We start from the raw sequence: 23,164 nt of genomic DNA, 5'->3' as shown, positions 1-23,164 counted from the left end.
CACTGGTTTAAGAAAATTAACTATAAGGGATGTACTATGTTTCTAAGAAAGTAGGTGTAGCTTCTTTATTTTGAAAACTATTAACTTTAATTTAAGTTGTTAAGAAAATTAAAAAAATAACAAAATAACATAACAATTATTTTTTAAAAAATAAAATTTTAAAATTTATTCTTACATGTTAATATGAACCAAAACTTTGCATCCATTTTGGTTTTCAATGGAGGATATCCTCACGTACCTGATTGACTTGTACTAAGCTCGACACTGCTAATACAACGTCACAGCTACAGATTATTGAAAGCAAACCATACACACCCAATATATTTAACTTAATTGGTACTACGTATATTAAAATAAGATATATTTTAAGATTTATATACTAATTTAAAATAACAGTGACAGTTTATAAACATTATGTGTAATTTGATACTAACCTGATAGTTATAAAATTTAAAATTTAATCATCATAGTTTAATTTTATCTTTACTCAACCTTCATTTTTTCCCTTTTTAACTTTTGGGTACATATATTTTTACCTTCTTTTTGGTTGCCTTCCCGGTTTCACCCCTGATAAATCCAGATCAACCTATGTCGCGGACCAATCCACATCGCACAACATTTACTTCATAAATGAATAAAAATTGGACATTTTCTTTTAATTTAAGCAATTATATATTACAAAATCTCTATTTGATCTATCATCTCAAGTTAATTAAGTATAAATTTTATTAACAATTTTTTTAAAAAAATTACTTTTAATAAATTATATATATTTGTTATAAAAGCTGTGACTGAATTGATATTATAAGTTCATCGCACATTAATTCAATTGAAAATTATAAAAAAATTAAATGCCTAAATTGTTGCTTCCTCAACATATCATGTGCTTAAGTTTTAAGTAAAAAGAATATGAAAAGCGTTACTTACAATATATAGCCAAAATTTATGGAATTTACAATAAATGTTTACTTGAGCAAGCTAAGCCAAAGCAGCAACTAGTCATCAAGCTTCTATGGACACCAGCCCTTGACCCTGACCCTGACCCTGAGGAACGCCCAAGTCTTTCGATAGCTTCGAACATAACTGCCAGTACATTGTTTTTTCCGATCACAACAGACGATATGACGGGACAATAGGAGGGAAAGAAAATGGTGCACCTGTCTATAAACCGTGGAATCACCCTACGATTTTCTTTGTTCAACCACATACAATGATGGACTTATCTCTAACACCTGATAGTGACATATACATATTAACCAAAACATAGTTCGACTGGTTAGAAATGACTGACAGCACGCTCAATTCAAGTCGGAGATGATGACAAAAGAATTACCTCGGCTGCAACGGAAAGACTACCGACACATTTGTGGCGTCGGTGTTCTAGTGTTGATTTTAACTGAAATAAAAGGAACATACAAAGTTTTAGCACTACATGTTGCTAATGTTATACAGCATGCCAGAATGTTACTGCCAATTGAGCGTCTTTATGTGTGTGTGTTTCTGTATCACTAAAGCATTAAGCCAGACTTTACAATGTACTAACCCCTCTGTGTTTCGTTTGGGCTCGAAATCCCATTTCAGTCACAATGTCTTGGATCCTTGCAAGCAAATCTTCAGCAGAATGATTGGATGTAAATCTGATCGTCCTTTCAGAGACATCCTACGGATAACGTTGCGATAAGCTATTCGGGAAAAGGATGGGAATCGGAGTGATAAAATTGGGACCAAACCACAAACAAATTACGCTACTTACCTCCTCAAAGAAACCGGAAAGGTCAAGGAAGGAGGACATGCCTATCAACTGAAAAGAATTAATCAGAGTAGGTGATTCGGGACTCGTACTTCCATTATACGCTTTCATAGAAAAAACATAGCTTCTATCATATCCAAGCGAAGGACTCGTTAGACACAATTTTAGGGAGCTCATACCACTTCAGACACCGAGAAGGCTTCGTCATCAATGTATGTATCTTCTTCCTCATCATCAGGTACAGCTGGAGTATAATCTTGCTTGAACCATTTATCGGCTTTGATTTCCGCCATTGTTATCCTGGTGACGGGTTTGGGATCAAGAATCCTCCTTATCATGTTCCAAGCACCGGATGATAGCCATTTAGGAATCCATGTATCCCCTTTGAAAATCTGAAATACCACTAGAAGGATTAGACATTGGAGTCGATAACGACGGAGAAACCATCAAATAATGTCCTCAAATACCTTCTGATAGAGAACTGAAAGATTTCTATCATCAAAAGGGAGATATCCGGTGAGAATTACGTACAAGATGACGCTGCATGACCATATGTCTGAGGCGGCACCATTATATCCTCTGTTAGCAAGGATCTCTTGTGCGACATAGTTAGGACTTCCACGTGTTGTGTGCAGTAAGCCATCCTCCTGATATTTCAAGTCGAATTCAAAAGTAGAACAAGCACTTCTCATTCTCTTGAATTTCTTGTCTAGAAGAGAAGTTTACCCTAACATGATAAGGCAATGCACTGAGGCCAAAATCAGATATCTTTATGTTACCATTTGCATCGATAAGTACATTTTCGAGCTGAAACATAGAAACAACAGATTTTAGCAGATTAACTGATACATGCACCAGAGTCCATAATACATGCTTCTTTAGACTAATGTTTCTACTCGAACCTATTAGAAGAACAAAGTCTCGAAGATTCAAAGTATATCTATTCAGTAAGCATAATGTGAATGAATCATTAAACGATTCTAATGTTGCTCCGTTTAATGTTTCAAATTTGAGGTCTAATCCTTTTGAAGAAAGGGAGGATGATACATGCATCACAAGGCTCACATCAAATGAAGAAGTAATAACTCTTCCAAATGATCCAATCGTCCAAGCCTTGGAAAAGAAGATCAGAACAGCAGCATACTTACGATGGCTTTTTGAATATGATCCTGATCTTATTTGGTCAACATGTCTTTTGTATATACAACCATCTGTCTCTTATATTTCCAACGGTTCTTGAATCGCATCAATCCGATATCGGGAACTCAAGTTACGTTCATTTTAGTGAAGACAACGCATGCAGAAATTCCTATACGAGACTAATACGTGATTTTTTTAAAATATTATGAATTTTCAATATATATATTGATTATTTGTAATATAATTTAATATAGGATGATGCATTATATTTTAGGATTAGATTTATTATTTTATTAGTAATTAAGGTTAAGTTAAAATATTATTTTTAGTTATTATTATTTTATTAGGAATTACAGTTAAGATATGTTTAATTTGTTATTATTTTATTCATTAGTTATTTAGGACCTTTAGAACTCATCCCCTATATAAAGGAGGCTTCATTCAACTTTGTAAAACAAATTTCTTTGATTAATAATACAACGAGAGTTCATTTCTGCAAGTGTTGATTGCCTTATGCGTTCGAAGCTTCTTCTCCTGGAGTTCTTTCAAGTTCTTATGAGGGAGATTAATCTTCACACTCCAATTTGCCTTTTCATCGCAACTAAAAGGGTTGGTTATAGCCATATTATCGAGTTTGCCTTTTTATTGCGACTAGGAGTGTTCGATAGGACACTTATCCATCTATTTTCCACAAATCCATCCTTACCATCATCATCTTTACCATTCGCCTTCATAAGGGAGCCACCTTCTACTATTCATCCCCCTTTGTTCTTCATCAAGTCTAGAGCTTTCTAGATTTAATTCTTCAACAAGAGCAATGTTCATTAACCCACCACCGCTTCTCTATCAATTGGTATCAGATTTGGGCTGATTCTTGTACACAAAACGCCAAGGTACCCCAACGGAGCTAGTTCGTAGAAGATTCATTGTTTCAGGTTCGTTTTGTTTAAACTTAATTTAGCTTTAAATCCTTATTGCTAGTTTGCTGTTTTTTTTTAAAAAAAAAGACAGAAAAAATCAAAAAGTAAAAAAAAGTCACAAAAATTGAAAAATTGCAAACGAAGGAATTTAGGGCATATTTTCTCTATATCTCATATTCATTCTAATAGTAATCTCTAGTCTAGAATTCACCCCAATCGGAGTACATTAAAGCCTTTAAATACATCGTTCAAGTTTCATCGGCAAATTCAGTCTAGAATCTTATCGAATTTCTTGATAATTATACACAAGGAATTTCATGGTGAAAATTTCCATATTGAAACTACATATATTGAAGATCATTCAAACAAAATATCATAAATTTTGGAGATCAATGACATCTTCGAACAAAGTGATCACGAAAAATAGACTGTTTGAGGACTCACCGTTCAACAGAGTCTACTGGATACTACTGAAGGTATTTGGTTCTGAAAATTTACAGGTGGTTTCTACACATAATGAATGACATTAGAGACTTTTTCCATAATTTTTGGACATTGGTAAACCCCTAAAAAATGTTTCTCAAGTTGACCTAGCGTTTTCTAGGTTTCTTGTTTGGTTCTTTTTTTTTCTTTGACTCTTAGTACTTTAGATTCTTTTATTTTCCTTTTTATTGTTCTTTTACATTATCTAACACATTATCTTCCTTGTGTTATTAGGACTAAAGAGTTTGCATACTTCTTCCTTCTTTGCATTCTCATTCTCTTGGAGTCTGAACATTGTTTGGTCTCTAAGAGCTTTTAGGTTTTCTTATTGCCTTTCCTAGTAATCAAAATTCGATACGAACTATGGAAGACTACTTGATAAAGTGAGTTTTAAAGAGTACAAGATTGGATTACTTCCCTCTCACTGTGTTACTTTCTTGGAGTGACTTATGAGGTTTCTTGCTTTGTTGAATTTTCTTTCTTTTATTTTTATTTTACTTTAAAAATTTCTTTTTGAGTGTTATAATTTCAGGGTGTGCAACAATAACAACGGGAGACTTACGGCTATCTTATCCGCACTTGCACGACTCAAGACTCAATTTGAAACAAGATTTGATGAACTTAAAAATACCGTGAGAGAACGACAAGAACCACAACTGGATCTACCAAACAAGAATCCAAGACAAAACAATGCTAAACTTTTGGTACCCAGGCGAGAACAACAACGTTTCCAATAACCCAAACTCTTTGCAAAACCAAAGTTCATGATCCCGTCTTTCAAAGGAGACAACGATCCAGACAAGTACATCGACTGGGAAGGAAAATTAATCTCATGTTCGCATACCATGATTGCCCCCAAGTTGAACACGTTCCCCTCATCACCATGGAATTCGAAGGATATGCTCAAACTTGGTGGATGCAAACAAGGAAAAATATCGAGAACTTACAAATTCAAGCAATCACTTCTTGGACTGACCTCAAACAAACCATGAGAAGAGATTCCTACCGATACATTATACATGAGAAGTTAAACTACGACTACATCGACTTCGACAAGGTGAAAGTTCAGTTGAAGACTACTACAAGGAGATGCAATCCTTACTCAATAGGGCTAACATAATAGAATAAAAAAATAAAATCGTGTCAAGATTTGTCATCGATTTGAACTCAAACATCACTGATCTTCTTGACCTCCATGGGTACGAAAACCTTGAAGATACACTAAAGAAGGTAATAACAATCGAAGCACAAATACAAAGAAGATTCCAATTCAGAGAACATTACCAAGGTACTTCTTCCTCTTACCAAGGTAATCCTTTAAATCCTTCATCATCTCCTACTACACCTTCTCTAAAAAAGCTGAGAGATGACAAACCTGACAAGGAGAAACAACGACCAGCAAATATTGACACACCTCCAACCCCTAAAGATCAAATGAGAATTTGTGAGGAGGTGGGGAAAGCAGGAAAAAAAAGATGAGAAAGAGGCAAAAGCAAAAGAGGTCACTAGATACAAAAGTCAAAAGAATAATGACCAATGGGAGGTGAGTGAACCTAATTGTGAGAAGAAAATAGTGACTCAAAATCTATGTGTGAGCACAAAAGAATTGAGAGAAAATATTCTTTACAAACAACTTTGCATCCTTGTTCACTTTAGGGAATCAATTGTTTCGATTTCTAACATTAACAAGGATTGCCTAGTGTGTTTTCATCTCTTTTACAAGATTTTTTAGAAGTGTTAGGTGATCCACCTGACGGATTACCACCGAAAAGAGGAAAGCAAACCAATCTAATTCAAGGTTCCATCATACCTCGTCAAACATATAATCTCGAAGAAACCAAAGAGATATATTTGTTACAAAAAGGCTACATACAGGAAAGCCTTAGTTGTGACGCCATCTTAATGATGAAACATGATTTGAACAACTCCATATACTTTATAGTTCGTGCACAAGGAATCCATGTAAATGATGAAAAAGTGAAAGCAACACGGGACTGGCCCATACTATCTTCCATCACCAAGAGTTGTCGAATGGTGCTAGGTGACCCTCTTGACTTACCACATGAATGCCCTAATCACTATTCCATATCAATAAAGAGTCACGATTTACGAGAGTCCAAAGGTAAGTATTTTATTACTCATTTTAATGATAGTGTAACATACTTTTTCTCCTTTTTACAAGGTAAGACTCCTGAAGTTGTCATTCATACTAAACACAACTCCTTTAAGTGCATAAAAGACCGAGGTAAGCAGAACACAGTAGACGATGCACTACCACGAAGGTTCTACAGTCCAAAAATATCGTCTTGAGAATTCGTAATTCCTAAACCACACTTAGGAGACTTAAGGGATTACTTTCACAAACTAGTTGACATGGTTTTTCAACACTCATTCTCGCCCACACACGAGTCATTAAGCAATCATAATGAAAACTAACAGTAGTCGGCGCCATGTTCAATTTCAACCTAAGCATTATATTACAAGACTTGTATGTAAAAGAGGATTTCAAGACTACAAGAAATCAGTTCCTACAAAGAAAAAACCTCGACTAAAATGCATAAAGACACATCACTTTGATCATGGTAAATGTTTCACAAAATTTCCTTTCAACGCATCTAATTCTCTCTCTCTTGGATTTTCAGATTTGAGGACGAATCCTTTTGAGGAGTGGGGGAATGATACATGCACCAGAGTCCATAATACATTCTTCCTTGGACTAATGTTTCTACTCGAACCTATTAGAAGAACAAAGTCTCGAAGATTCAAAGCATATCTATTTGGTAAAACATAATGTGAATGAATCATTAAACGATTCTAATGTTGCTCCCTTTAATGTTTCATATTTGAGGTTGAATCTTTTTGAAGAAAGGGAGAATGATACATGCATCATAAGGCTCACATCCAAGGAAGAAGTAATAACTCTTCCAAATGATCCACTCGTCCAAGCCTTGGAAAAGAAGATCATAACATCAGCATACTTACGATGACTTTTTGAATATGATCATGATCTTATTTGGTCAACATGTCTATTGTATATACAACCGTCTGTCTCTTATATTTCCAACGGTTCTTGAATCGCATCAATCCGATATCGGGAACTCAAGACACGTTCATTTTAGTGAAGACAACGCATGCAGAAATTCCTATACGAGACTAATATAATACGTGATTTTTTTAAATATTATGAATTTTCAATATATATATATATTGATTATTTCTAATATAATTTAATATAGTATGATGCATTATATTTTAGGATTAGATTTATTATTTTATTAGGAATTAAGGTTAAGATAAAACATTGTTTTTAGTTATTATTATTTTATTAGGAATTACAGTTAAGACATGTTTAATTTGTTATTATTTTATTCGTTAGTTATTTAGGACCTTTAGAACTCATCCCCTATATAAAGGAGGTTTCATTCAACTTTGTAAAACATATTTCTTTGATTAATAATACAACGAGAGTTCATTTTTGCAAGTGTTGATTGACTTATGCCTTCGAAGCTTCTTCTCCTGGAGTTCTTTCAAGTTCTTGTGAGGGAGATTAATCTTCACACTCCAATTTTCCTTTTCATCGCCACTAGGAGGGTTGGTTATAGCCATATTATCGAGTTTTCCTTTTTATTGCGACTACGAGGGTTCGATAGGACACTTAGAGCCATATAACCGAGTTTGTCTTTTCATTGAGACTAGGAAGGTTCGATAGGACACTTATCCATCTATTTTCCACAAATTCATCGTCACCATCATCATCTTTACCGTTCACCTTCATAAGGGAGCCACCTTCTACTATTCATCCCCTTTGTTCTTCATCAAGTCTAGACCTTTCTAGGTTTGATTCTTCAACAAGAGCAACGTTCATTAACCCACCACCGCTTTCTTATCATTTCATTAACTTTATCAAATTCATATAGCATGTTTATTTTTTCGTTCTAACATATTGAAAGATATTCAGAGGACACGGGAATGACCTTGAGATCCCTGTGGAAAACACCTTTGTCATGGCAGTAACCAACACCATCGATTAACTGCTGGAAGAACTTCCTTCCTTCAGCTTCAGAAAGCCTCCCTTCGGAAGCATGTGATACAAGAAGCAGCTAATCAATGTAACTAAATTTCATATCATTGCAGAAGAAACTCCAGAACTTCAAGCCTCTTAGGATTTTTTCAAACAATTCCCCTCCGGTTGCATATTCCAAGACCGTGTAAATTTTGGTTTTGCTTGCCAAAACCTGCATATATGTTCATGATAAGAAACGCATCACTAGAGTCCTTAACTGATTTCAATTCAGCTCAAGAGGAACATGCATTCTTCATAAATGATCTATCAAAAAGTTGCTAATCTCAAGTCTCACTCCCTAAGAGTACAGAGGACAGAGATGAATTAACCCCGAACTCAGATGCGAAAAAGCCGGCTTAGGAACATTTTGGGAGTTTGGGAAAGATTAAGTAAAATTAATAGTAGGTTTTTGTTCTTTAATTCTTCTCAGAGAAGAAACCACAATTCTCAAGTTGAGTTCCCTATATCACGTGAAATCTAGCAGTGGCATGTGGGATTTCAATGGCTGTGGCCCTGAAGCGCGAAGAGTGAATGAACATTGAACCAAGACAGGCCAGGCCAGGCCAATATTAGCCAGAAATGGTCCCATTCTAATAAATAAAACACCAAACCAAATTTATGGAGCATAATAATTGAAGATATATATATGAAAAAATCTTAGTGGCAAAAGGTGGCGACTGGTGCGGGAACTTTATGAACCATATTTTTTGGTTATAATTATGTATCCAGTCCCTGTACTCTTTGGACTTGGAATTCAATTCTATATAATTTTAATTTCAGGAATTCAGTACTTCTACTTGTCTGTTTCAGGAAAAAAAGTATATTTGTTGACATATATTTAAATTTAACCGAAGACAGGTAACATTGTTATTAATTGGACTATATATATTTTTTTAAAAATAAAACATGTAACAAGATCATCATTTTCCTTCATAGATAAAGTATGCACTAAACTTGATATAGGAAATTTGGTCCAGAAAAAGAAAGAAATGAAAGACAACCATATATTTCAATTTCAAATCGTTTATCTTTATCATGACCACCCAGATAATTAGCATCAATGTCATGTGTCGCAACCGTCTTTCGGGTGGGCCCAGAATTGGGATTGGACTTAAATAAAACACGTTAGAGTCACTACTGATCATTTATTTTTTTCGTAAAAAAATTTGGTTGATCGGACACCATCTTACATGATCTTCGTTTTACCATAAATGTGTCCGATTCGGGAGTTGGTTAAAGTCAAGGAAGGATTAGCACCCTTGAACTGCCCTTTCGGTACCATTTTAATTTCTTAGTTGTCTTAATTGCGAAAATTAAAATTTAATGACTCTATTTGAATTATTTACCTTTGATCGACTAAAATTACCCTTAAAAAGTCAAAAAGATGTTAGATTGTAAAATAGAATAAATAAATAAATATTAAATAAAAACCAAAAAAAGGTTTTAAAAAGAATAAAATCAAGTTAAAATAAAGAATAATAGAATAAAAATAACTAAATAAAAAATGAAGAAAATTTAAATTTTAAAGGAAATAAATAAATAAATAATAAAAAGAGTGAAAAATGTTAATTTTTAAAAAGAAGATAAAAAATAAAAGAAAGAAATGTTAAATTTTGAAAGTAAGTAAAAAAATAACAGAATAAAAAGAAAAAGTAGAAAAAATAAAATAATAAACTTAAATGACTAAATTAGAATAAATTGAAATTCATGGATTAAATTGATGCTAAAATGAACTGCAATATAAAAATAAAAGGTGAGGGGACCAATTTACAAATTATAAGAAATGTAAACATGGATTAAATTGAATAAATTTGAAATTCAATGGTAAATTTACAACATGTGACCAAAATGAATTACACTTTAAACTTACATGGACTACAAAAATAATTTAAAAATATGATATTTGCACTTTAGTCCCTTGATTATAAAAACCCAAAAAATCATTTTAACCTTAACCCAAAAAAATCTCTCCCCTCTAAAAAAACTTCTCACTTAAGGTTTGGTAGTCGAAGACCGGCCACCCACTGGTGTTTAACCGTCGCCTGGTCTGCCGCTCTGGCCGCCGCCTCCAGTGGCCAAAAACCTAAAGGCTTACCCCTTTCGAAATCCCTCAACCTTGGGAATCCGAAACCAAAGCCCAAATCCTCAAAATCCCCCCAAATTGGCGTAGATCTAAAAAAGTTCATTCGGTTTTTTACCTTTCCTGACGTACTTTCTAACTTCCAACGGTTTCTTCCTCTCCGATGACGCTCTCACGCATTCCCGCCGACCCTTGATGAGGCAAAGCCTTGCCTTTTGGTTTTGGTTTCGAACATTTATGGTTTTGTTTTTTTGATTTTTTGGTTTGGTTGCTTTCGGTTTTGGCCGACTGTTGCTTGTGTTTCGTGGTTTTTTGTTTTTTATTTTGTTTGATGTTGCGATATGTTATTTCGTTTATCTTGGTATTGTGATGGTTGTTGTAGTCTTGCTGCTCGTCCCCCCTTTTGCTCTCCCCGACGAGGCTTTTATAGCCTTCGATCGGTCGTTTGGGTCCCGATGATCTCGGGGTCATCCCTGACTTGTTCACATTTTGTTGAGGTCGTCGTTGGGCCGGAAATCCCGGGATGGTTCAGTTCCGGGCGTTCAGCCGAAAGTTTCAGCCAACTTGTTGGCCCATGGCCTCCACGCGGGCTGCTTGCTTTCTCTTGTGCGGGGCTTGACTTAAGGACGAAACCCTAATGGACCTTTCTTTGCATGCTGGGCCTCCCACCGGGTCTGCTTGTTGGGTCAAGCTTGCAGGCTCAGTTGGGCTTCCTTTTTGGATCCGAACTTTGGAACTTTGGACTTATTGGACATGAAAAACAAAAATCGGGAAAAATATTAATTAATAAAATAATTAATAAAAATAATTAATGTAATATATAATAAAACTAAAAGTAATATGTTTTCAAAAAAATAATTTTTAAAACTATATATGATATATGCTTTCAAAAATTATTTTTGAAACTATATAATATATATGTTTTCAAAAATTGTTTTTCAAAACTATATAGTATATATATTTTCAAATTGTTTTCAAAAACTATATATTATAAATGTTTTCAAAATGTTTTCAAAAACTATATATATATATATATATGTTTTCAAAATGTTTTCAAAAACTATTTATTATATATATGTTTTCAAAATGTCTTCAAAAACTATACTATATTAATATATATAATAACTAAGCCCCGGACGAAAATGAGTGTCTACAGCTGCCCATCTTTGTCCTTTTTCGTGTAACAAAAAATAGGACAAAGATAAAAGGACACAAATTTTCGTTCGATACAAAGGGGTCCCTGAGTCTAATATCCTCCCTTGTGGAATTGAAAATTGACTCTGATATTGCAATTAGGAATAACTCCCTATTAAATTGAGTTCCGGATGACTCCTCCGTCACGAAGTTGAGTCAGTCTTGAAATGATATCATTCTTCATGAAATTGAAATTGTAGTTTGGAATTTGAATCAGAATATGGCTTCTTGTTGTCAAATTGTAGTCAACCTTGTCTTCTTCTCGGTTTAAAGACCTCAATTTGAAAATTCAACCAGAAAGTAGATCCTCGATCCTACCATGTGATTGATATGCCCTTGAGCTGAATGAAATCGAACTCGAAGGTTTTTGTTTACAGATAGCCCTTCTCACCTTGAGCTATGTTGTAGATTATGCTAGGAGATAGTCCCCTATTTGTTGCAGATGACTCAAATTAAGTCGATCCATTGGGCACGATATCCTTCTTCATGAAGTTGAAATCATGGGTGGCTTATTCGTTGTGAAGTTAAGCTCTAAGTTTGATATCATCCATTGTGAAGTTGAAATCCAATCTCGAGTTGTAGTGCTTCACCAAATTGGCTTTGGGTTGGATATCCTTTGTTGTGAAGTTGAAATCCAATCTTATCATAATTCTTTAGATGACTCCCCTTCATGGGAAATCCAAGTGGTATATTTTTTCAGTCGGATATCATCCATCGTGAAGTTGAAATATGGCTTCAAAACATTAACTGAAAATTAGCCACTTGTCGCAGAGTTAAGTTGAACTGAATCTATTCTGAATGGGATCTTGAATCCTTCTAAAGTTGATTCTAAGATCTGTCGATCTTTCAATAGGTCAAGTTGGTTTAGGTGTAGCTCTCTGTTGTTAAGTTAAGCAACCACCATCGATCTTTTTTTAAGGTGCTTTTGAATCGAGTATCTTTCGTCCTGAAGTTAAAACTTGACTATAAAGCTGCAAAAATTATGTATGCGAAAAATGGTAAATGTGATGCTCTTAAGTGTGTCTAAGATGTAAGCAACATGAATTAGTTATTGTTTTATCTCTTGGATGGAGCCTCATTTTTGTCTGCTGGTCTTGTCCAATTGATCATGCCCCATTTTCTTCTCGGGTTGCTACCAATTTCACAAGGGAGTGTTGCAAGTTCTATCTGATCACTCAGACAATTTGCTTTCAAGAATGTAAAATGCTCCATTATTATGGCATTGTTTATTATTTCTTTAATATAGGAAAAATGATCCTCACCAGCTTTAAGGACCTTTCACATTTAAGATTGTCCTGTTTGAAAATGTTTTTCTGCTTTCTTTTATTTTAGGAATCAAAGAAATTTTGTTATAAAGTATTGCCCCTTAATTCAGACTCATAGTCAAATCACATCATAAACATGAGTTCATACAAAATCAAAAGAATCAATAGCTCTTTAATGCTTTTAGAGTTATAGTTCTTTGACAAGTATCCAAATTAATGAGTTAGCTTCCTATTTTCTAAGGTTTTGACCACAAAAATGTCATTTCGTTCTCGGTCCTTTTGAACATTACAACATGCCCCTCTTTTTTGGCTTGGTATTTTAATCGGATACGGACAAAATGACGCAACTAGCATAATCAATTACTAGACTTTTTAGAACACTTCTATTTCGATTGTCTAAAATCTTCCATTTGTTCAAGCTTCGTAGACTCCTCTAATAAAGGCAGTGCATCAATATCGATCTAAAAATGAAATTCCTGAGTGCTCGTGTGAAATTGACTATAACAGGTGTTCCTTAACTCCTTTAGTCCATCTTTACCGAAACTCCTTATTTAGATAAATTTGGTTTAATTTGTCATTGTCTGCTAGTTGAATTCAACTTTATTGTAATTTGCCTTTATTAGGCTAGTTGAATCTTATCTATAAAGCCAGGGCGATTAACCAATTTCTCTAGAGGGACAGCTCATGCTTTATTGTATATATATTATAATCACCTTTATTAGGCTAGCTGAATCTTATCCATAAAATCGGGGTAATTAAGCAATTTCTCTAGAGGGATAGCACAAGGTTTATTGTATAATATAATATTATAATTTGGGTATACAGATCCAATTTCTTAAGTTTGTCAAGAAGAACCTGTTATAGTCTAGATGTTGTTGAACGTCAAGAAATTTCATCTTTAGAGTTCGATTTCCAAGCAACTGACCTAAACTAGATTCACCTACTCGACTATTCCATCTGTGAATAACATCATCATCATTGAATGTCATCAACAAAAGTATAGTCTAGTCAGTTTTGTAATGTCATACATAAGAGATGCCCCATGTTATCTGATTCTATTCATACCTACATACCAAGTCTTTTGTCAATTATCTTATGAGATGAAAAGGCTATATCAGTCTCTGTAAGAGAAGGGTATGGTATTCGAGCGTATCTTTTGTGGGTAAGGTTCAGTTGCCTTGATTTTACTAGTTTTCAATCTTGTCACTTTGTCAAAGATCTATAACTTCAATCATTTATAGAGTTTTTTTAATTCAGTCGATATTCAAAGAATTTCAAGTTATAAATTTAATTTAATGTTCACCATCTTTAAAGTAACATAAATTCATTTAAATAACCTTACAAAAAGAAAGATGAGAAAGTTCAAAAAATAAGTTCAAACAAAATGCTACAAATGGAATAAAGTTTCATCATAGAATGGAATGATCTCTTTCTAATTAGGATGCCCCCAAATTATTGAAGTGGATTCAATTATTGTTACGCATTTTCTGGACGATTCTCTTAAATGCTAAGCAGTTCTCAATAGTGTACCCTGGGACACCGCTATGATATTCGCAATGAGCATTCTCATCATACCACCTGGGGTATAGGGGCTTCATGGGTTCCATCAGGTATGGTGACACTACATGAGTGTCAAAAAGTTGTTGATACAATTCTTTGTAAGCCATGGGAATATGATCAAAATGTTCCATTTCTCTTTCTTTCCTGAGTTCCCTTGAATCTTGTCTAGAAGTACCTGATGGTACAGCTGCAGTTGATTTTGGGTTGGAAATTGTAACACTTTTATTGGCATGGTAGTGTTGATGGTTTTAATCTATTCATCCCTCTTCTTCATATAAGGTTTCATAATGGCCTCCTCTCCCTCGATCTTGCCTTGCTTTATGGACATTTCTATCATTTCTCCATTCATAACTAAGTTAGCAAAATTTCCAGATGTGATTGCGACCAGGTGCCCAAAATATGGAGCCTTCAGCATTTGTATAAAGAGCTTCTTGGTTTCCTTCTCATCCAAGGGTGGATGAATTTGCATAGCTAAATCCCTCCATTTCTATGAATATTGTCTGAAACTTTTGTTATGCTTCTTGTCCATGCTTTGCAGCATAACTCAATCTGGCCTCATATCATTGACATGTTTGTATTGTTCCAGAAATGACGAGGCTAAATCCTTCCAAGTCTTGATATGGGATCAGTTTAACTGGGTGTACTACCGGATGGCTGAACCAGATAGACTCTCCTGGAAGTAATGAATTAGGAGTTGATCATTTCCTACATATCCTGTCATCGTTCGACATAACATGGTGATGTAAGCTAAAGGGAAACTGTTTCTATCGAATTTCTCAAACTTGCGGACTGAATTTTGGTGGAAGCACCAAATCTGGGACTAAGCTCAGTTCTAAAGCATATACTCTATAATAATCATGGTCCCCCTTAACCACCTTCATTTGGTCTTCCAATAGCTTGATCTTTTCTTACATTTTCTTTGCCTTGTCTTCTTCATCAAAATCCGATATATGGTAATCATCCGGATTATTCTCAGGGTTAAATACATAAGTATGTATTTTTATAGTAGACAAGGCCTTCTCTTTTGCCGCATATGAGTCCCCTTGAAGTCCTGGTAAGATTCCAGGTGAAATATCCACTTGCGGGGTAGGTGGCATAGTTACCCCTTCAGATGTCCCTGCCCCAGGTGCACTTTCTTGATTTAGGCCAGACAACTTAGCAACGATTTGATCAACCAAATACTCTTGGTTCTTAGTGATTCTTTCTAGAGTACTTTGATTATTTTGGCTTATCTTTTCTTCCAACTCTCTTTGTAACCTCAACATGTTCTCTTCCAGTTGAGCAAATTTTCTTCCATATTCTTCTTTTTTGAATGAGTGTTATGTGGATGAGGTGTGTCAAATTCTTGGGGTGGTATGTCCAGTGTTTGTTCCCTTTTTTATGAGACATTTTCTGTTAGTTAATGTGAATGTAAAAAAATAAAGAAAAATAACAAATGAAAAATATGTATAAATGCATGATGCATGAAATATTCGAGGCATTGATCTAAAAACAAGTCTGTTATTATAAATAATCTTTATTGGGACAAAAGTGTTATTTCTTAAGATATAAAACCCCCTAAAGGTACAATCTGACTAAGTCTTCTAGAACCTGAGCAATTTCTAACAGGTTAACTAGTCTTTTTCCTTCATCTGTCATCGGTTGAATACCCTGTCAAACCACTCCGGCTTCTCTGGCTAAACCGTGCAAATATCGAGCTATTTTTTGTACTTGTTCCAAGAAGTCTCGAATGACTGCATCTCTGGCTTTCACTCTCTATTGAGCTTGCTCCCAACGAAAACGTAATTGGAAACCTCTATCAAATGGAACCATCTGAAGCTAACTTACTTGTTTCTTGAACCCTTCCATAATGGCCTCCAACTCAACTATGGTTTTACCATCCCTTTCTTGCTATTTTTTAAGAGACTTCTTCAGGTCAACAACATTGGTCTTTAGACTTTTGTTCTGGTGTTGGTTGTCTAACAAACGTCTTTGGGCAACATTTAGTTGTTCTTTTAGGGTCCCTTTTTCATCTTGTCCTTCAGTCTTCACTTTTCCAGTATTCAGGGATCTTTTCTTGATACCCCTTTCTCAACAGACTTCCTTTTTTTCTTTTTCCTAATATGTCTGCTCGATCCTTCTGAGTCTTTTCTGACCATAGCCGAAACTCTGTGTTTTTCACCTCTTGCATTACAACCCCTTTGTCCATTAATGCAAATTATTTATGTTTAACGAACACATTTTTGTGGATCAACACCTCTTTTGAATGATGTAAATGATAAAAAAATAAAATGAATGAGAACAAAAATGAAAGGAAAGAGTTAGTGAGGTAAGGATAATAATCAAAACAATAATGAAAATAAAAAGTCTTACCCCACATGATATCTACCCACCATGTTTTTATTCTTACCATACATGCTTTCTACCCCGCATGCTAATTTTATGCAAATCATAACCGTATATTTTCTAGTTCGCATGCTTTGAACTGAAAGTAAAATAGGAAATAATCCAAGAATCCTAAGTTTTGAAATGGAGTTTTGCGGTGGGCTCTAATTCCCTGCAGTCTCCCGGTTTAGGTTCTAAAGAAGGTACCAGAGTTCTCCTTGATATTGCCCCTTGGGCTTGCCAGTCCCTCAGTCATAAGCCCATTACAAGCCTATGTGGACCAAGTTAAACTCGAGATGATACATTCCCTTGTGTCTATACGGAGAATAAATTCACACGAAGACACAAGGTATATAAATCCTGAAGGTTACTTGCTAGGCCTATACGAAGAATAAATTCCCACAAAGGAGTCGCTTTCAACTCCACTTAAAAAGGGTTTGGAGCTCGGGTATTGAGCAAGAGATGAAATTTTTTAAAAAATTTGAAATAACTGAAAAACAATGTCAGTACAACTATTTATTTAAAAAATAATCAAAGATAAACAATAAGAATTGAATAAATAATTTAAAATTTAAACTTGTTATTTTCGCTTAAAAAGAAAACTTGAAATTAATTCTGGCCTGACTCACTTACATGTCCCCAGCAGAGCCACCAAGCTGTCGAAACCGTCTTTCGGGTGAGCCCAAAATTAGGCTTCAACTTAAATAAAACACGTTAGAATCGCCACCGATCATTTATTTTTTCATAATTTTTTTTGTTGATCTGACACCATCTTACCTGGTCTGCGTTTTACCAGAAATGTGTCGGATTCGAGAGTCGGTTACAGTCAAGGAAGGATTAGCACCCTTGAACTGCCTTTTCGGTACCATTTTAATTTCACATTTGTCTTAATTGCGAAAATTAAAATTTAAAGACTCGATTTGAATTACTTACCTTTGATCGACTAAAATTACCAAAAAGATGTTAGATTGTAAAATATAATAAATAAATAAATATTAAATAAAATTAAAAAAAAATAACTAAAAAGAATAAAATCAAGTTAAAAGAAAGAATAATAGAATAAAAATAACTAAATCAAAAATGAAGAAAAATTAAATTTTAAAGGAAATAAATAATAAAAAGAGTGAAAAAAATGTTAATTTTTAAAAAGAAAAAAAAAATAAAAGAAATAAATGTTAAATTTTGAAAGTAAGTAAAAAATAACATAATAAAAAGAAAAGTAGAAAAAATAAAATAATAAACTTAAAGGACTAAATTCGAATAAATTGAAATTCATGGATTAAATTGATACTAAAAATCAGTTGTAAGAGAAAAATAAAAGGTTAAGGGACCAATTTGCAAAATATAAGAAATGTAAATAGAGGTTAAATTGAATAAATTCAAAATTCAAGGGTAAATTTACAACAGGTGACCAAAATGAATTACACTTCAAACTTACAGGGACTGCGGAAATAATTTAAAAAATATGATATTGGCACTTTAGTCCCTCGATTATAAAAACCCAAAAAATATTTTAACCTTAACCCCAAAAAAAAATCTCTCACCTTTAAAAAACCTCTCAACTCAAGCTTTGGCCGGTCGATCATCAGCCACCCACCAGTGCCAAACCACCGCTCGGGCCGCCGCCGGGAACCTAAAGGCTTACCCCTTTCGAAAGCCCTCAACCTCGAGAATCCGAAACCAAAGCCCAAATCCCCCCAAATCGGCGTAGATCTAAAAAAGTTCATTCGGTTTTTTACCTTTCCCGACGTACTTTCTAACTTCCAACGGTTTCTTCCTCTCCGACGACGCTCTCACGTGTTCCCGCCGACCCTTGATGAGGCAAAGCCTTGCCTTTTGGTTACGGTTCTTTTATGGTTTTGTTTTTTTCGATGTTTTTGGTTTGGTTGCTTTCGGTTTTGGCCGACTGTTGCTTGTGTTTGGTGGTTTTTGGATTTTCTTTTGCTCGATGTTGCTATATGTTATTTCGTTTCTCTCGGTATTGTGATGGTTGTTGTAGTAGTCTTGTTGCTCGTCCCCCTTTTTCTCTCCACAACGAGGCTTTTATAGGCTTCGATCGACCGTTTGGGTCCCGATGATCTCGAGGTCATCCCCGACTTGTTCATGTTTTGTTAAGGTCATCGTTGGGGCGGAAATCCCGAGATGGTTCAGTCTCGGGCGTTCAACCAACTTGTTGACGCGTGGCCTCCACGCGCGCTGCTTGCTTCCTCTTGTGCGGCGCTTGACTTATGGACGAAACCCTAGTGGACCTTCTTTTGCACGCTGGGCCTCCACCGGGTCTGCTTGATGGGTCAGGCTTGCAGGCTCAGTTGGGCTTCCTTTTTGGACCCGAACTTTGGAACTTTGGACTTATTGGTTCTGAAAAAACAAAAATCGGGAAAAATATTATTAATTAATAAAATAATAAATAAAAATAATTAATATAATATATAATAAAAACTAAAAATAATATGTTTTCAAAAAAATCATTTTTAAAACTATATATGATATATGCTTTCAAAAATTATTTTCGAAACTATATAATATATATGTTTTCAAAAGTCGTTTTTCAAAACTATATATATATATATATATATTCCAAATGTTTTCAAAAACTATATATTATATATATTTTCAAAAACTATATACTATATATATGTTTTCAAAATGTTTTCAAAAACTATATATTATATATATGTTTTCAAAACTATACTATATTAATATATATATATACTAAATAAGCGCCGGACGAAAATGAGTGTCTACACCATGGTTAAAGTATTGGTTTAGAGGATAATAATATCAACAACAACATAGTCAATAAGGTCTAATTTTCATATGGTCCCTCTACTTTAACAGCAGCAACTTCAAGTCAAATTCATGACTACTATTAACACCATTATCAAATGGACTTTAGACTTCAAAGCAAACAAGCAGAGACACAAAATTCTGAATTTCGAAGAATATAAGGACTCGGAGCACGATTAATAATTATACGTCTTGTAAACGAACCACATTGGGATGCTTGAACAGCTTCAAGGTGGAGATTTCTCTCTTTATCTGTAAAAAAAAAACCATTGAAGAAGAGACTACATATAAATCGAAAATTTGAAAATAGATTAGAGAAGACCTGATCGGTGATGTTGAGTTGAATGAGCTTGGACTTATCAAGGATCTTAACAGAAAAATGGAGAGACGAATGAAGGTTCTTAGCTAATTTAACTTTGGCGAAGTTTCCTTCTCCGAGCGTCCAACCCAACTCGTAATTCCCTAATTGCAGAATCCCTTTCTTCTTCTTCTCCTCTCTTGCTCTTCGCTTACTGCTGCTCATTCGCTCCTCCACCTAATTCCATCTCTCAATCTCAATCACGCCACAAATAACAATGTACCAATACACACACACACACATATATATATATATATATATACTTACCTACGGGTACGTACGGATGGCAAAGGAGTTGATATCAGTTCTTCGATCAACACCAAATGATGGTGAAACAAAGAATGTGATATCAGATTTCCACTACACGAATCTCGAACATTCCCTTATTCAATTATATATAATATGAATAAGAAACCCGTTGGAACATGAATCAATCATGGGAACAGAAACAAAGGAGAAGAAGCATTAAATTCAATACTGGTAGAGACTGGTAGGCTTGAAGGATGGAACGTGTAAGAGGAAGAAGAAAAGACGTGATTTACATGCATGATTTACATATTTACTTCTGGTGCATGATTAACCTATGTTGCAACGATATAGATACGGATACGGATACGGATACGGGGACGGGACAGGGATGAGAAACGACAATTTCTAAAATTATAGAGTACGGGGACGGTAAGGGTACGGTACAATATATAAAAAACATTTATAAATAGATGCAAGTAATCATAAATAAATTCAATATTTCTTATAAAATTGGTGTAACACCCTAATTTAAAATTTCTAACATTTGAGAATTTTTTCTAAATTCCTAAATTAATTTTGGTGGTCAAATTGAAAATATGAAAAATTTGTTTCCATATTAGAAAGGCCTTGAAAGTTCAAGGATCAACTGACAATTAGACAAAAATTATTTATATACTATTCTCACTCTTCTTCCCCCACCCCGTGCTTCCTTTTCTTTCTTTCTTTGTTTTCACAAAACCGCCCTCGCTCATTCATTCCTCATCGCGCTGTCGCCATTCGCAGCTTGTTGCAGTCAAAATTATCCCTGGGGACGTCCCCGAAACGTCCCCAAATAATCTCTAACCGTCTCCAAATTTGATCAACCGTACCAAGCCACCGTGGCACGTCCCCGGTATATACTCCAGCCGTCCCCGTACTATCCCCGTGTCGAAAACGTATCGAGTACTTGAAACGGGCTCCTTTACCATCCTCGTGCTTCATAGTGATTTACATGCATATATACTTTTTTTCACCATCAATTTCATATATATTTGTTTTCTTTTATCAAAGTGGACGATGACACCTCTTTCAGAAGCATAAGGGGTTCTACATATTTTTTTCTTTTAAAGTCATTTATCTTCTTCTTTGTCTCCTTTCTCTTTAATATTATTTTAGTTTTTTTAACTAAACTACCTTCATCTTTTGTTGTTTATTTCTAAGATTTTGATACATTCCCTTCTTTTAACACGTCTGTTGTGTTTCTTTATTGTTTTTTTTTTCATTGAAGCTAACATGCACTGTCACTACAACAAAATAGGTTTTTAGTAGCGTTTTTCAGTCATATAGCGGCGTTTTTCAGCGCCGCTAAAAACCTTGTGGCGCAAAAACAAACGCCGCAAAAAGCACACACTTGAAACAAATGCCGCTAAAGGTTATGTTTTTAGCGGCGTTGTTTTGCAAATGCTGCTAAAGGTAATGATATGAGCGGCATTGTTTTACAAACGCCGCTAAAGGTAAAGATATTTAGCGGCATTTTTTCCAAATAATGTTCTAACATATAGTGTCGTTTGTTCTCAAAAATGCCGCTAAATGTTATGTCATATAGTAGCGTTTGTGAATGTAAAACGCCGCTATTGACAATGTATATAGTGTTGTTTTCTGTATAAACGTCGCAAAAGATCTACAAATTTAGTGACATTTTTCAATAACGCCGGTATTGACATGTATTTAGTGGCGTTTTTAGACAAACGCCGTGAATTAAAACTAATTTTATAACTGCATTTTTCGGTATAAACTTTACAAGATCTTCGTGCAAGCATCAGCAAAATTTTAATCTAATGTTAGAGAAAATAGTCCTCATCTCATAGCAGAGTAAATAGTATTTACAAAATTGATATGATGATATATTACTAAGGGAAAATATCAAAATTATACACGGTAGCAGTGAGCTGATAGCAAGGATCGTTTCTTGCGTATTCACATTAATATTATTTACCAAAAAAACAAGGGTCATCTCAAACGAATGTAAGCAGGGAGGATGACTAACCAAAACAGAGTGATATCATGGAAACATCCCCATCCTCCGTAGCTGTTGTTAACCCCTAAATTCTACCATAAGCTGATGCAGATCCCATCTCCACAATAATCGCGAATTCGTTTTTTCATAAAATATATACATTACACACTGATGCTATAATAGGATTTCTTCTTCATAGTGAACCCTCCGCTGAATCATTAAACTTCACCTACAGACTGTCAGTCAGTTCAGAAGTTCGGAAAGGATGAAAACCACGGCGGCAACAAGTTGCTTCCCTCTGCATGTTTTAGCCAAAATGCAAAGAAAAATGTTATAGGAAAGAAAAACTACATTTACTAACATCTTTTAACAGCTCAGAAACATCCATAACTCATAAATAACAAGAACTGCAATATGGAACCCATCACATTGAGGATAAAAGATAATAAATTCAATGCCTCACCCTATGCCACAGATGATTATTCATATAGACAATGAGATGTGATTTGAGATTGATAATGTTTATGAGGCACACTACCAAGCAACTCTAGATATAAGCATGCAAGCTGAAAGGTATATAACATTATTTGATACTTAAAACTATAAAAGTTCACTCAAGGTTGAAGCTAGCAACAAATACATTGGAAGGAAGAACGATAGCCAGGACTGTCTCGGCCATTATCGGGACCCAGAGCAAAAATTAAAAAAGGGACCCTAAGCAATGGAGGCGTAAGTAATTAATTTTAAAACTAAACGATCAAAAAAACAATGCGCAGAACTTTTACATAATAATAAGTTCACTAAAATTAAAAATTACATATTATTCACTTGAACAATTTCATCCTCAAATTCATCCTCAAAGCATTCATCAATGTGCAGAACGTTAATAAAGATTTGAAGAAGTTTAAGAGTTGATTTGGGGAGATGAAATTGAGAACTAAATGAAACGAGAGAA

At 34.6% G+C, this 23,164-nt stretch overlaps 1 pseudogene; it reads right to left on the bottom strand.

Annotated features, from left to right (window-relative positions):
• Positions 1 to 1,002: 1,002 nt before the first annotated feature.
• On the bottom strand, positions 1,003 to 20,129 carry LOC120144700 (annotated as a pseudogene).
• Positions 20,130 to 23,164: the final 3,035 nt, after the last annotated feature.

This window comes from Hibiscus syriacus, unplaced genomic scaffold, assembly GCF_006381635.1.
Source record: "Hibiscus syriacus cultivar Baekdansim isolate YM2019G1 unplaced genomic scaffold, ASM638163v2 tig00110890_pilon, whole genome shotgun sequence".
NCBI classification, from domain to species: Eukaryota; Viridiplantae; Streptophyta; class Magnoliopsida; order Malvales; family Malvaceae; genus Hibiscus; species Hibiscus syriacus.
The sequence above is the reverse complement of the archived record's forward strand: the minus strand, read 5'-3'. Positions and strand labels throughout refer to the sequence as shown.